The sequence below is a fragment of the Argopecten irradians genome, chromosome 1, assembly GCF_041381155.1.
Source record: "Argopecten irradians isolate NY chromosome 1, Ai_NY, whole genome shotgun sequence".
Lineage (NCBI taxonomy): Eukaryota > Metazoa > Mollusca > Bivalvia > Pectinida > Pectinidae > Argopecten > Argopecten irradians.
In genome coordinates, this window is record NC_091134.1 from 23,049,321 (window position 1) to 23,063,748 (window position 14,428).

Here is a 14,428-nt window from a genome sequence, read left to right on the forward strand (position 1 = left end):
TGTTGTAGACATATTTCAATAATTCAAATAGATTTCAGAGATGAACCATGAATTTCAATGAAAATCCTTACTCTCAAAGATAGAAAGAATTATATTGTAATACAATTTTATCATGCAACCTACCACATATATTTTGCTCTATTCGGCACTGACGGAAAACAGTTGTATTTTTTCACATGTGTCGATTCCATCGATCTCCTATTAGTTGATCCATTGTTTGAAAGTCGTACATGTTTGTTGAACATTGTAATATACGAATGTGTTAATAAATGTAACACTGCTAAATATAAAAATAATATGCAATTTTGTTGGTGTTGCAGGTGGCTCGCCACTTTTGTCTTTCTTAACCCTCGCCAAAATGCAGCTTTTATTTTAAAACAATAACCATGTTTTGTCTATATATTCAAAATATCGATGGAGTATTTGGTATTTCAAATTTCAGCAACAAGGGTATATTTACTTATGTTTTGGGAGTATTTTACTCCCTCTACCTCGAGCAACGAAAGTTAAACAGACTTGTGTTGTAAGCAGACGACCCTCATAGCAAACTAAACATTTCCAATGTATTAGCATAAGATTATATTCTGGATCAATACCGACCTTCGTCGATATGCCTTGATCAGCTTGTATCTCTATTGTTCCACAACTAACTAATACTTACCAAAAGGTAATTGACCTCCGCTTGCCCCAAAATAGGGTACTTCGCTCCATGTAACGATGAACACCAAACTCGGAATGAAGTCTTCCTGCCCTGGAAATCCTGACTGTACGTCCGATCCTGTTCGGTTTAGAAGTTCTGGATTTGTGCTGAGCTTATACCAAATTTGTCCTTCATTAATCGTTGATAATGTCAGTCCAAAATCCAGCTATCATCACGAAGCTGGAACTAGGGAATGCGGAGGGAGTGTAATGTACTTAATGAATTCGCGAATGTAATGTCTCCGTTTGTGTTCACCTATAAAATATCAAACATAAGAATCAGAGAAACGTACATCCTCGATACTCCAGGCGTTATTATCACTGTTGTTATATCCACCCTCGTATACAATCATCAGAAAATAAAGAGCCGCAGAAAACAAGTGGTGTATTGAGAGCTTGGTTTTACCTAGCCCTCCACCACTGTTTCGCGAGTTCCGAGACCCAATTTGTGTATCAGCTAGGAACTACCAATAGATAGAGAAGAATTTTGTCCATCGAACTCAAATTTATTTTTCATTATGGCCGAAAATCATCAATTTTGTATTTTTAAAAATAAATACACAAACCTGTATCTTACATAAGCCTGAAGTGCCGCGGTGGGGGTGAAAATATGGGAACGAAATACAGGATTGCTTGTATGAACTACCGTGTCGTCCAATGCGATGTAGAAGCAGATCATCAGCTGTCGAAACATTGTCGTACGGGGTATGGATAAAAAAGAGTCTGTTCCAAGGTCAAAACTGACCACGCGCAAATTAAACAAATGGGCAATAGTAAACTGTAAGTACTTCCATATTGATCAGTACAGCAACATTATCCGACAAACATTATACAATCATTATGACTACATCTAACGTGAGTTTTACTTCAGGAAGTTGAGTGTAACTTATAACAACTATAAAACCCGAGCAAGGATGTATACCAAAAAAACCTGATTTTTATCTTTTTTTGTACTCTTATGTGGAAAATAAGGACGGCGGCTTATATTAGTGCCAATTGCATAATTTTATAACTATTGTAAAACGTACAAAAATAGTATCCTGTGGCAAGATATTATCTTCCTGCTTACAACTTAATTTGAGGCGTACCTGCAAGATACGGGATTGGATTTATTATTAGTTATAAACTGTCCTATTAACATTACAAGGTCACGATAAGGACATTGGCAGATTTATGCTGGTAGTGGAAATGCCGTGAACTCAACCCGAAGAAAAACCACCGTAACATCGGACCAGTACCTGGCAACTGCCCCACAAGGGTATTTCGAACATCGAACGATATTGTGTATGGCCTGTGGTAATAAGTCTGAGGACATCTTGAACCCACTACTCACACCGCACGCCCATCTGCAAGATACAATATACAGTTTTACGTTATATACTTGATAATAAGATTGTAGATACAAGATACTATGTTGTACGTAGAAAATCACTTTCTCGCGCCTCTATGAGTATCAACCAAAACCCATCAATATACGCCGTTTAGGAGTGGCAAAGTAATCGCCTGTCCATTTGGCCACCTGGTTCAAGGCCGATTAACCATTTCTTCCTGCGCATCCGAATTCAGTCAATCCCGCTTATAACTCTATATTCGGTTATATCAAAATAAAACGTAATGATTCATTCTGGTACATATTGTTTTCATAATTAAAAACAACCAAACAAATTGCATGGGTAAATGAACTGGAACGTCACATATTTCTAATAGCATTTATTAATACGAAACATTGTACCAATCACCAATGGCGGCGGACCTGTAACAATCACGAAAATGGTACCAGCACCAAATCGGACGAATAGAAAAATTCTAGCACCGGGTATCATGTGAGAATTCTCTGTCCGAGGTGCGAGAAAACTCGATCTCGATCACTTGTACGTACAAGATACTAAGTGGTTCGTACAAATGTTAAGTAATCTACAAGATAGATTACATAGTGGTCCTAATACGCCGCCGTAATAAAACTGGTTTTAAAAAATATTAGATTTATGTTTTAAAACTTTGATAAAGCTTTTTGTCGTCAAGATTAACCAGATAGTGTCTGTCAATAACATTAAGTAATATTACGTTGTCTTTTGTTCCGATTGCATAATCTTAGTATATATTTACATCCCATAGTTACAAACTGGTTCTGTTTCTTTTTTTTCTTGACTTCTATTTTATAAAGACCTGTCCAATCAAATTTAGCCGCGTGAGCAGGATGTAACTTGATAAACTGAAACAAATGAAAACTAAATCGGTCACATAAAGGATGATCCTTGTCTGTGTCATAGACAGTTGACTCTAACTATACTGCATAGTTGCAAATATGCGTAGGTGTTTGAATTTCGCTAAAGCAAATGCACCCTAAGTCGCGAAAAATACCTCGCTAATTTTTTCCACGAAGATGTATACATGTTGTTTACATACAATTTGTACTTGTATCACACCCTGAAACGTGAATGACATTTCAAAAGGCTATAGACTGCATTTTAGAGTTGTATCTTTGATTTCATAGTTTAATTAGGATATTGAATCAGAAAATAAAATAAATAGACAATACAGGTTTATGAGGTCAGAAACCATCAAATGAAATCACCTCACAACTAGAAAATACAAAGTTATCTGGTCGGCAACCATTAAAAGAAATCCCCTCGAAAACTAGACAATACAAGGTTATGTGGTCAGCAACCATCGAACGAAATCACCTCATAACTAGACAATACATGGTTATCTGGTCAGCAACCATCAAATGAAATCACCTCACAACTAGAAAATACAAAAGTTTATCTGGTCAGCAACCATTAAAAGAAATCACCTCGTAACTAGACAATCCAAGGTTATGTGGTCAGCAACCATCGAACGAAATCACCTCATAACTAGACGATACATGGTTATCTGGTCAGCAACCATCAAATGAAATCACCTCATACCTAAATAATACAAGGTTATCTGGTCAGCAACCATCAAACGAAATCACCTCAAAACTAGACAATACAAGTTTATCTAGTCAGCGACCATCAAATGAAATTCACCTCACAACTAGAAAATACAAAGTTATCTGGTCAGCAACCATCAAAAGAAATCACCTCAAAACTAGAGACAATACAAGTTTATCTGGTCAGCAACCATCAAACGAAATCACTGCTTCCCTAGACAACATCTACAAGAATAAATATTCTTCGGATCTGTCGATCGGCAAGTCTACAAACAAAGTCCCACCATTTTGAAGTATGACGTCCAAATTCATTAACGAAATGACATTATGATAGTTCGTGTTTGGGGAATCTCTTTGTCAAAATTTTACCGCCCATGTGGTGTTCAGTATGACCACAGTGACACTTTAACTGAAACCGCATACAGGTGCGTGTTACATCTGTCGCGCCAAAAAAACGTCCATTTTTTCTCAACAAAAACACATCAATAGAAAAATCATATTACAAATATTTTGATAAAAGTCCTCCCGTAATTGAATAAATATATCCTTTCTGTTTTTCAATTTAAAAAATAGTATTGCGCTTTATATTATTTTACTGTTCAACGCTTTTTCCAATGAAATTTCCGGCGTGACGTAAAAGTGACCGAACATTGTGCGTTTATGTTCATATCATTGCAATCAATGACCCAGTTCAACAATGAACCAGATTGAGGTTCAAAGGTCAAAGACACTATGTCCAATTGTTTTAGTTTGTTCTGTTCGTGTAACTTCTAGTAATCAATTTTAAGTAAATTTCTGGTATTAAACTTTTTAATGTATTAGTAGAGTAAAATATCTAAGCATAAAAACGCGAGTATACTTCTGTTTTCATCAGGTTCCGAAAATCAATCCTCCTCGTGGAGGAGACAGCCTTGTGACATTGTTCGGGAGTGGTGACCAGACTTCTCACAGTCTAGAAGGCAAGGAACAGGAGACGAGTTTCTCCTTCAAACTTTGGTACAGACAAGGGTGGCGATACTCTCATGTCTCTGTTCGGGGGAGGATCAGACAGTCAAAACAGCGGCAACGCAAAGGATTCAGGTTTCTCCATGAATTTTGGCGGTGGATCCAGCATCCCTGCCAATTCGCGAAGTTTTTAGCTTATTCTAAACGTAACCTTTTGAAACCAACGGTTAATGTTTTGTAAATGTATCAATATAATTATTTCTAATTGATAGTAAAAATATAGATAATGTATTGTAGAGAAAATTTGATGTCTTTTATATTCAATCTTCGTGTTTACATTGTTATTTGGGATTTTTTGTTAATTAACTTATTGAAATTTGTTAATGGTGAAATAAAGGGATTGAGTGTTTTTTTTTCTTCATTTTTTATGTGTTTGTAAAAACAATATTGCTGCACGCAAGCAGTGAATGAAAAACAAATTACCTTGCTATTTTGTAAATAGATTTGTATTCTTAGATTATTTATATTTTACATATAAAACTCCATTTATTTATATGAAGTGTAATGTAACACTATTTCTTTGCTAAAGACAACTGACTTTGAGCAAAAGGATATCCTGACCTGATTGTGAACATTTTCTTAAAAGGGACACACTGGTAAAATGCAGTCAGTTGTGGAAGAACTGTTGAAGTGTTAGCTGCTTACATACTTTGGATGAAAATATTATCCACTGGTATTTGATAACTCCTTAAGTTGCCAAAGTAAATGGAAACTATTCATCTAAAACATTGGCTACTGCTATAAATGGAGCACAGCAACTTGGCTACCATTTAAATTGTTTCCCGTTAATGGATTGAAACGATGAGCAGCGTGATTCTTCATTAGCTGCACCCTCTTAAGTAAGATATCCATACGAAATATTTGTTTTAAAATGGACGTAACAATTCGTTTAAAAGAAATATTGAAATATTATATATTAGTCATTTCATTGTTTTTCATCCTGAATCAGGCTTTTTAGAATCAAGAGCTACAAAAAACAAAAACAAACAAGCAAACAAAACAAAAACAGGGCATCAACATGTCGTCACTGGAACAGTCCAACAGTTTGTTAACCGACTTTAGTGTAAGGTAATTATATCCATTGTGTCTCCTCTTTCTTAGTTATGATTGAAATCGAAATTTTATGCATTCATATGTATAAATAAAAATTTCAGCTGTTTTTGCAAAATGCCCTCTTCAAAAATAATTTTCACAATAAGGGGTTAATTTAATTTTACGTTTTAGGCCAATTAAGTGAAACATCCTTGGTATTTTTGACAAAGACAAATGTTCTAAAAATCTAATACATGTATTTCCTTTTCAACAATAAAACCGGTATTATTTTTTTATCGACGGCTTGAACAGACACCATTCCTCCATCCAAAGTCCCAATCCCCATTTGAGTTACAGATGTAACAATACTACAATCCCCTGAAAAGGTTACAAATTTTCTTTCACATATTTGTTGCAAGGTTTCTTTCACATATTTGTTAACAAATTTTCTTTTGCATATTTTGGAACAATTTCCATAGTTTCAAAACTTTCTTCATTTTTATCTATAAATGAATCTTCTTAGTATTTTAAAGGGCCACTACCTTTTCCGAACGGCTTTTAATTTTTAAAATAGGAATGTAAAACGAGATCAATAAATTTTGTCCGCAGAATGTTATTAACTATACATTTACTAGCACACTTATCATCACCTTCAGAACTGTTTAATTAGAATAAATAAAATGTTAATTTTTCATAACGCGGGTCGTTTTATGTTCCCGCCGTCGTCCTAAATGCCGCGCCGGTAGTTGACTATCACTGCGCCTGATACTAACCTTACTTGTGATATATCTTCTTGTCTTTAAGCAAATACGATTCACATCAGGCAGTATTAATTATTAGAGCTGGACGTATCTCATGGTACTAGTAAAACATTTTTTTAGGTTTAATCTTAGAATAAGAAATAAAAAATGTCACTGTCACTTATACTTACCAGTATACATATATACATTGTACATGTACTTATTTCATCAAAGGCAAATGAGCGTTTTTAAGAAATATGAAAAATGTACTTACCCCCCCGAATATCATGTAATTTTTCAAAAAACAAATATTTCAAAATCAGCACTCAGTATATTTAATTGTTTTGATTTACCGCCCGCTCAGACGACGATTTGATCTTACTAATAAACGGCGGACTCTTCTGCACGTACGTAATATTTCTATCGCTCTTGAAATTGATAGTTGCGTTGTATGGTCCAATATAAACGAACGAGATATCGAGAAACAGACTTGATCGGTAGACGAGGTCACGTCAATAAATAAACAAAACGTTAATAGTACGTAAAACACATGTACAGAAGTGGTTTTATTCACCACAACTTGCGACAATATAACAAAGGTGTATACATAATTTCATTGTTTTCACTGTGTACATTAGGTCGTACACGCGGCCATATGTGTGTAGCTGATTACCTGTCAAAGTTGATCATGAGCACCTTACCAATGGGGACACCTACTCACCGGAAAAAACAGACGATAATCGGACACACAAAAACATGATGAAAAACGCCCGCTTCAAGATGAAAATACTGAAATTATGACATAAAGCAATGCATCTTCTTAACCTATCGTGCGTCAAAACACGTGTATTGTTAGAACTCTGTGAAATTATTAGATGTCGTCAAACTAGCTCAGATTTTGCAAACACATCGACACAAATTTTTTTTGACAGCAGGGATAATCGGTCACATTTTTAATTCACCCGTTATAAATTGCAAAAAATAAATTTTGCTGCCACAAAACTGTCCCGTTTACTAATATGTAATATATGACTGTTGGAAGAAAATATTTCATTCATTATATTGCTAGTGGAGAATCATATAACGGTGCTTAATTAGAAGTTATGAAAGTGATATCGGTCAACTTTAAAACTTTAGGGATGACGGTCACATCCAAAGTTACGAAAACTGTGGATAAGACGCCAAAATACTTTTATTGGATTTTATCTGATCTTGAAAGACGACTTTTGAACCCCCTATCAGCAAATGGTTAACGAGCTATTGAAATCGCTTTTCGTCTATTGCTCATCATCCGTCTGTCTTTTTTTCACAACGTGGCTATTGGTCACATTTTATTCACCGAAAATATGTCATGTGTAATTTTTTTTAACTTTACTGTTATTTACTGATATAAAATACCTTATATTTCAAATAGTAGCTACAGTTCATTTTATCCGCTCCAAAGACACTAAACCCAATAATCCCTTGTGGAGTGTATCTGACTTCGTTTTACCGTCATATATATAGGCGGTTGCTCCGATGCCGGAGGAATTTACCTTGATACATAGTGATAAAAAAAATTTTTAGAATAAGAAATAAAAAATGTCACTGTCACTTATACTTTACCAGTATACATATATACATTGTACATGTACTTATTTCATCAAAGGCAAATGAGCGTTTAAGAAATATGAAAATGTACTTACCCCGAATATCATGTAATTTTTAAAACAAATATGAAAATCAGCACTCAGTATATTTAATGTTTTGATTCCGAGTAATAGATAATCTACGGTAACATTCTGACCAAGAAATTGAAACATGCAGTAGAATATGATATATATCAATAAGCAAATGTTAGTATTTAGTATTACTGTGGAAATAGTTTAAATACGTTTGTAAAGAACCAAACGCATTACAAAATATATACATGTACATGTGTGCATATTCGATATTGCAATGATTTTAAAAGAGATAAATATGTTTATCGATCAGCCAATAATAATAAACATAAACATTCAACTATGGTTAATACACATTTATCTACAATATATATTGTAAAAGAAGATTTCATTGTTTTAAAACCATTAAAGGCCCAATATCCGTATCTTTCTTATTTTTTTCTTGATTTAGAAGAATGTTGAAAAAAAATCCTGTTGTAAATCATGCAGAGACAGGACTAAATCGAAGTCAAGATGAGCGATAATGATTCGTAATATTTCTTTAAAAATCAAATAAATATTAACTATCGCTAGGTTGGTCCCACTAAGTCAAACAAGCCGAAGTTAGCCGACAATGTAACGTCTGTTGCCGAGAACGTCATGTGACTACTGTAACTACGTAACGTCTGTCCGAACTCTTCCGAAAACGGGTCATGAACTTTCCGACTTCCGTTCGGCAATACTCGTAACTTCTATGGCGACCAGTTTAAAAATGAAGGCATGTTTACATGTATCGACTTTTAACAACTGCTGTACCAAAGTTATAAAAAAATCATTATGAATATTCTTTAATATATCTTAATTTTAACTACATCTACAAATACTAACAATATCGGAATCGAATTTAACTTGAATTTTTTTGTTGATAGTTACGTAATAGGTGTGGCTTTAATTAGCTACATAGGCTCATTGGGCTGTATTCAAATTTCTAGACCGAATCATCTCACTCTTAAAATAAGCAACAAAAACAACCATATCAATAAACAAAAAGTAAAAGTGACTCATTTTTTAGAGACAAATAATTCGGTCTATCGAATTTCATGATTGACATCATTTAACGTTTATTGTGAACTTGTACATATGTCCGTAATTACACACCTGTCCCCGTTGTTTTAAGAGATAGTTTCGTAGGCCGGCTGAATGGCACCTCTGTCAACCCGGAACAAGAACTTCCCAGGAACTCCAACATTAGATCGTAGTAGACGAGGTTGATCACGTCATCAGAGAGGGATCCGTTAACAGTGTAACAACTTATACCATCCCCAGCATTAAACCCAACCTACAAAAATGCCACAATGAACATTTCTGTAACCAGATACAAAACCAATTGACTGATTGATCAATAGATAATACAAATGTGATTAACGATAATATTGAATATCATCCAGGATTGTTTTTTCTTTTATTAAAGTATTGATCATATCAACATTTGCAGTGTTCAACTTCACACAAAATAATATACTATGTACTTAATTAAGCTATAGGCATGTAATTGAAATTTCATGCTTCGTGTTTTTGACAACAGATACTCCACATTTACTTCAATATCACGCAATACAAAAAAGACACAGAATGTCAATGCAATATGTAAATCAACACCTACAAAATAACATTTAAAATTGGTAACGCGAGAGGAAAGCTTCAAACAAGAAACGCATTTATATGTGTTACCTATATTTCTGGCTAACAACAGAAGGTTGTGAGCACAAGAATTTGAACTTACCATCGCGTTTCTGGCCCAGTCTAGTTTTAAATAATGCAGCATTACAAAGGACTTTGTACCATCAGTTGTCAGGACGATCTGGAAAGGGTTCCTCTGTAATCAGTGAAGGAAAAACGAAATAATTTCGTCCGTGTGTTGTTGTTTTATTAAAAAGATATAAAAGAGTCTAATACAAAAATGTTTGAGGAATCATAAATTAAATTACAGTAAATCACAAAAATGTTATTACATGTATATACGAAAATATGATGTTATTAATTCTCAGCTCAAAACATACGACAAAAATAATACACGAATGTTTCTGAAATATTTAGAATACCCGGTACTGACTATTGATTATATAACATTGTTGGCCTTCAAAAATCTGTTTGGAAACTCAGACAAGATAACGTTTTAAAATTCCTATGGTGAGTAGTTCAATGTACAGTCAAAGGAGATGAATTTCACATTGGTCAGGAAGTCCTTGTTTTCCGCTGACGAATGCTATTTTTTCACTATCAAAAACAGGAGCAGACGATTTAGTATTTTTCTTGAGTTACAAAAAGGTTTTTTTTTATATTTATTTTTTATTTTTCAAGACATTTTATAGTACATAACATAATACAAGCATATACACATTCACTCCGACATACCATATACATTATACATGTATAGTAATTGCAATCAAATGAAGTACATACATACATTCATACATCTATTACATAGATTTATACATACACACATATATTGTAAATCATATGTATAGTAGTTACATATTTCCTTATAAAAATACATACTTACATGCATACATAGATACATATACAAGCATACTTACAAAGCGTACATGCACAGGTACATATATAGTGTTGAAGTTATATACATATATGACATACATACATACATACACACCCTAACATATGCACACACACTTACACACCCTTGTATACCTTCACAAACTCTTAACTCATACACAAAGGAAAGAAAATCATCGTTTTTATTATCAACTATACATCAAACACTTAAATTTGGAGAGGGGGTGAGAAAAAGAGGGAAGAAAGAGAAAGAGAGAGAGATCCCACAACTGCTATAAGATGATGAAGAAGAGAAAAAAAAAACAAGAAAAAAAAACGAAAAAAAAGACATTTTTTCTAAAAAGGCAAAGTCAGGAATTAAAATTAAAGTTTTGGTTTCACACATGCCTGTTAAATTTTTATAGCTACATTTCAATAAAATGTTTCCATTTTCTCCAATTATTGTCAAATTTCCTTTTTATGTTTTCATTTTTATAATATGCGGTAAATTTCACAGTATTGAAATGATCTTTAATCGTATTGATGAGGGCGTCAACAAGAGTTACAAAAAGTTCATTACTTTACACCATTACCACCATTGAAAAGTTTGAGCTTTTAATTTTACATAAAGTTAAAAATATGAAAAAGAATTAACTGCATCCGAAAAAAATCTGTGGCACTATATCCTATATGAAATGAAGTACTGATTGCACATGCACCAATGGCAAAATAAATTATTTTATGTTATTTTTTGTGTTAGACATATATATACATGATTAAACACCAATTATTGCTCAAATGATGACTATCATTTATGCTCTGTCGGCGGTGGAGTTCTCAAGATAATTTTTGTATGAAGTGATTTGCCTTACTCCTGTTTTTTTATGAGGGGGTAAATACGAGATAAAGGAGTACGTTTAAGTTCATATTCATCACAGTTGTACAAATGTACATGATGATAAAGACTTTGGATCGTTTCTACATAAAAGTTTGTTTAATGTCGATGTTATTGCATCTACAGATTTCGATAATTAAGACAGATTTCAGAGATGAACCATGGATTTCAAGGAAAATCCTTGCTCTCAATTATGGAATTGTCTCACAATTGTATTCACAATAACTACAAGTTAAACACGCATACGTTATGCGCAAACGACCCCCATAGCAAACAAAGCACAACATTTCCAGTGGAATTTAATAGCAAAAGATTAGACTCTAGATCAATCTTCAACTTGACAGAACATCGAAATCAACACTTACCACTGAGAGGAATTGGTCTCTGCTTGCCCTATAAAAGAGTACTTCACTCCATGTAACGATGAACACCAAACTCAGAATGAAGTCTTCCTGCCCTGGAAATCCTGACTGTACGTCCGATCCTGTTCGGTTTAGAAGATCTGGACTTGTGCTGAGCTTATACCAAATGTGTCCTTCATTAGTCGTTATAATGTCGGTCCAAAATCCAGCTATCATCACGAAGCTGGAACTATGGAATGCGGAGGGAGTGTATTTAATGACTCGCGAATGTAATGTCTCCGTTTGTGTTCACCTATAAAATATCAAACATAAGAATCAGAGAAACGAACATCCTTGATACTCAAGGGGTTACTATCATTGTCGTTATATTCACCCCTGGAATATGTCATAGTAAAACTGGAGGCAATAGAAGAAACAGGTAATTTTTTGTTGATCTACATCAAAGTAATCGGATAACGAATTAACGATACACTTTGGTTAAATGTGTGGCTTTCAATCTGAGCGTCGTCCTCAAATGAAGGCTCTACAAGCCTGTAATATTGATAAGGTTTTTTCTCTCCTGAACTGCCCCAAGTTTTACTGTGAGATACAGAACGCAGTTTTAGAGATGCACCTGTGATTTCATAGTTTAATTAGGATATTGAATTAGTAAATAAAATAAGCATTAGCAAAATAGTTTATCTTATATAGTTAACCGATGCGAAAATATTACAACATCTAAGTGTGTTACCCTAGCTCGCAGACTTTTTCGAAAACAGTGGCACGAATCTTTATTGGCTGTGACTTTTAACATATCTTTATTCTAGTGGCTCCAGAATTTCCAGTTATTTAGTCTTTTATTTCTTGATGATTCAATTCAATTCAATTCATTTATTTGCATTTTTACATCCACAAACAAGGATCGATAGCAAATTACAAAGATAACATTACATGTATAACACAAAAATAATAAACAAGAACAACTTAATTAAGCATTCAGTAAGCCCGCTTTCCTCATCTTGCAGAAGTTGTTGTTCATTAGATGACAATAACTTTATTAAATTTTCATAGTCTGTGAACATAGAATTAATTTTGTATTTATATAAGAAAGTTTTTCTTTCAGTAGAATTTACTTGGTACTGTTAAGGATGAAGTTTTTCTCATTTTTTCCAGAGCTATATGGGCTTATCAGCTATTTTATCTAAATATTGCTTAATATCGAAAACCGAACTTTTCTACTTTTTTTTCACCAAGTTCCTGATTTTGAACTACATGTACATGTAGATCTATTTAAGACTATTTCTATCTACTTCTACAATGAGTTTATTGAGGTGGTTTGTGCCATTTCGTTATTTCGTCGAAAAAATAAGTCTAAAATGAAATTGAAGTTTGAATATTACTTGAAATCACCATTTGATTATTTGTTTTTTGATGATTTGGTAAGATCATCAACTAAGTAGGAGCTGACTGCTATGACGTAATTTCGGACTATCTCGTTAGAGTTATCTTTCTTTGATAACTTTCTAGCGAGGAGCTTTCCACGTGCGTGCTGACTTGTAACGTTAGGTAAAGTATGTTTCGTATTAGTCGATTTTTGTATCATTTGATGTATGACAACTTTGTTTTATTAGTCACTGTTAAAAATCTCATAATCTTTGCAATGCAGCTTTCTACAAGAAAGTGTTACCCATGCCTACTGTAACGTTATCTGTCAAAATATCCCTTCCTATGACCTAAGATGTTGACATCTCGCACGGACTGTTATTGACGTTTTACTGCAGAGCCATTCCTATCATGTGTGGTGGAGTAAAAGGGCCTTATAAGAACAGAAGTAATTGCGACCAGGTTAAATAATATGTACGTTTTCCACTTGACAAAATGGTAAGTGAAAAGACTCAAAACTGTCTTCGACCAGTTCTGAACCCGTGCTATTCCTAAAAGCATAAGACGCGTATTTAGAAATGAATCTAAAATTACCCGTGTAATTTACCTTGATTTGGTACTTGTGTCCTTGATTGCATGAGTACATTAGGGTTTGTTTCTGGATTGGATGCATGTGTCACTGTCATTGTGTTTTGTACCTGTGTAGTGTAATTTGACTTGGTACCTGTGTGAATGTACACTGTTGTACCTTGATTGCTTGAATGGGTACTGTATTGAATGCATTGTACTTGGATTGGTTACCTGTGTATTGTATCTGGATTGGTTAGCTGTGTATTGTACCTGGATTGGTGACCTGTGTTTTTTTCTGGATTGGTTACCTGTGTATTGTACCTTGATTGAGTACCTGTGTATTGTACCTGGATTGAGTACCTGTGTTTTTTCTGGATTGAGTACCTGCATATTGTACCTGGATTGGTTACCTGTGTATTGTACCTGGATTGGTTACCTGTGTATTGTACCTGGATTTAGTACCTGTGTATTGTACCTGGATTGGTTACCTGTATATTGTACCTGAATTGAGTACCTGTGTATTGTATCAGGATTGGTTACCTGTATATTGTACCTGAATTGAGTACATGTGTATTGTATCAGGATTGATTACCTGTGAATTGTACCTGAATTGAATATCTGTGTATTGTACTTGGATTGGTTACCTGTGTATTGAA

The 14,428-nt window shown here is 34.0% G+C and overlaps 1 protein-coding gene and 1 long non-coding RNA gene across 5 annotated transcripts in view; one reads left to right on the forward strand and one right to left on the reverse strand.

Annotated features, from left to right (window-relative positions):
* Positions 1-9,292: 9,292 nt before the first annotated feature.
* On the reverse strand, positions 9,293-12,122 carry LOC138310070 (uncharacterized). The gene is made up of 3 exons (XR_011206358.1): positions 11,844-12,122; positions 9,814-9,906; positions 9,293-9,369 (listed from the first exon to the last, which is right to left on the reverse strand). It is a non-coding gene; the product is annotated as an uncharacterized lncRNA (long non-coding RNA).
* A 1,247-nt stretch (positions 12,123-13,369) lies between these two features.
* Positions 13,370-14,428, forward strand: part of LOC138321293 (activated Cdc42 kinase-like) — a 111,244-nt gene continuing 110,185 nt past the window's right edge. For all 4 annotated transcript variants that reach the window (XR_011208310.1, XM_069264871.1, XM_069264917.1 and 1 more), the window contains exon 1: positions 13,370-13,385. The gene's annotated coding sequence lies outside the window, so the exon portion shown is untranslated. The remainder of the gene's footprint in view (positions 13,386-14,428) is intronic.